A 2,453-nucleotide genomic window follows, 5' to 3' on the forward strand; every position below is an offset into this window, starting at 1 on the left:
TGGGCTCCTTTTAAGAACTCTTTCACCCACAAGTGTCTATGATAAGGATAAATTTTTTTAGGACACAGGTCAAGTAATTGAGTCATGATAAATTAGGATTCGTACCAGTAAGTCGTAGGTTCGATTCCTTCTCCTGCGCAGTAAAGCAAAAGCTCCATTTGTGATTTACTTTCTCTACTAAAATCGAGAGCACAAGTGACAGGTGATCGCACGGAGACAATAATCTTAAGAACAAATTTCTCTATGATTGAACGGTCGAATAGCAAAAAGGTGAGCGATATACCAATGTAGTCGAGTAAGTCGTGAGTTTGATTCCTCTTCTACACAAAAGCCAAAAACCCAATATGAGATTTATCCCCTTGCATAATCAAAGCACAAGCATTGAGAGTCGCACAATGATAATCATCCCAAAAATAAATTTCTCCATGATTGAGTGATCAACTCTGTCTTTCTTTCTTTTCTAATAATTTAAAAGAATTACACCAAAATGATAAAAAAATAATAATAATATTGTACGAGGACATCACTTGAGCGACATCTTAGAACACAAGGACGAAAAAGAATGTGAATTTTTTAGGTAACTTTTTCTTTTTATTTTATATAACTTTTTTGACTTCTATACCCTTTGGACAACGTTGATTGGCATTGTACTTCTTTCTTCTTGGAAAAGGAAAGAAGAAAAAAATAAAAAAAGAAATTAAATAGTGGAGGAGGGCATAAACTCACTAATGAATAACATTTTATTTATTAAGGGTAAGAGCAATCATTGCCTGCATCATTTACTTTAAATATATACAATATATAGTGTATATATTTAAAGTGGCATTTTTGTGGAACATGCCATTAGAAGATTAGTTTGCATACATATATAGTTTAATTAAAAAAATCCATAATTTGTAATTTCCTAGTGGCATTTACCCTTAAAATGGCACTAGATAGGTGAATTTGCCCATTCTAATTAAGTGTCATTTTCTTAAAAATGCTACGTCTCTAAATTTTTAGTTATTTTTAGTTTTATTCATGATAAAAAAGAAGTCATTAAATAATTAAAACAATAACATGATTCGATGTCAATTTTTTTCTAAACCGATGCTAGTACAATTATTTTTGTGGGATTATCATATATATAGAAATAACATCAAATTGGTGTTGTTATTGTTAAATCATTTTTTTCTTATAGTAGCCTACCTTGGGATGATCCTCCCTTGCGAGAGCCCCTAGCTCTCAATTTTTTGATTTTATTAGAGAAGATAAATTGCAAGATGTGTTTCGAAAAGATCATAATTCGAACTCACGATCCATTGAAATGGCATTGACATATCACAACGTGTCCTTTTTCATTCGAACTATACTCAGTGGGCTTGTAGTAGCCTACCTTACCTATTTATGTTGGTGGTCTTATTTTTTAAAACAAAATTTGGTGTCTCAAAGTTTGACTCTATATGCCCAAAAATTACTTAAGTGATCACTTGTCATATATATGATTATTCATATCGCATATGTAAAAGTTGAGAGATAATAACCTCAATTGGCTCTATATATATATATCCACTGTATATATGCCCTAAATTATGATATCCATGATTACTCATGCCCTAAATTATTTTACTAATTTTAACATGATATCAAATTTTGCTTCTTTCTGCATTATATATAACTCAACCACACTTAAATCATACTTTCTTTAAAATGCAAACCCATAATAAACTGAGGATTAGAATCAAATATATATAGATATCGTGATGTATAATTCTTTTAATATTATTGTATAATTCTTTTAAAATTCTAGAATCGAGGGAAGCCAAACCAAGGTTCCACATAAATTGGGTGAGAGAAAATTTAACATCTAAATAGCAATTAATTTTAAAATAATCAAGTGACACTATACTAATTTTTACACTATATTTACCATTCCAAAATATTAAAAAATGTTATTATAAATAAATTCTTTTATAGAATTGAGACGAAAGGGTGAACTGGAAATGACAAATGACGTCGATGAACCCACCACCCAAAACAGTCAACACAATGAGCTTCATTGTATCACATTAATTATCCGTTATGCCTTAATCGCCATTGATATATAGTTACAGATTCTTAACCCGCCCACTCTAATTGCAATATAGATATTTTTTCTGGCAAAGGAAGTATATTTTGGAGTGTTGTTCTTTGAGTTCTCAGATTTAGTGTTCGAGTTCTGATCAGAAGAGAAGTTCATTAGAGTGATTCTAAAAGTTAAAAACTGCTTGTCGCTCTCATGTTTGCGGCAGGAGTAGGGATCAAACTGACCGTCGAGTCATCTAATTTATATCTCTTGCTAATATCGTGGAGTCAAACAGCAAAAGCGCTCGTGATGGTGCATTAATAAAAAAATATATATATAGATATTCTATAAAAAAAAAAAAAATGGGAGAAAATGATCATCCGTGAAAGGAAAGGGTAAAGTGGGCATA

The sequence above is a fragment of the Diospyros lotus genome, chromosome 8, assembly GCF_014633365.1.
Source record: "Diospyros lotus cultivar Yz01 chromosome 8, ASM1463336v1, whole genome shotgun sequence".
NCBI lineage: Eukaryota > Viridiplantae > Streptophyta > Magnoliopsida > Ericales > Ebenaceae > Diospyros > Diospyros lotus.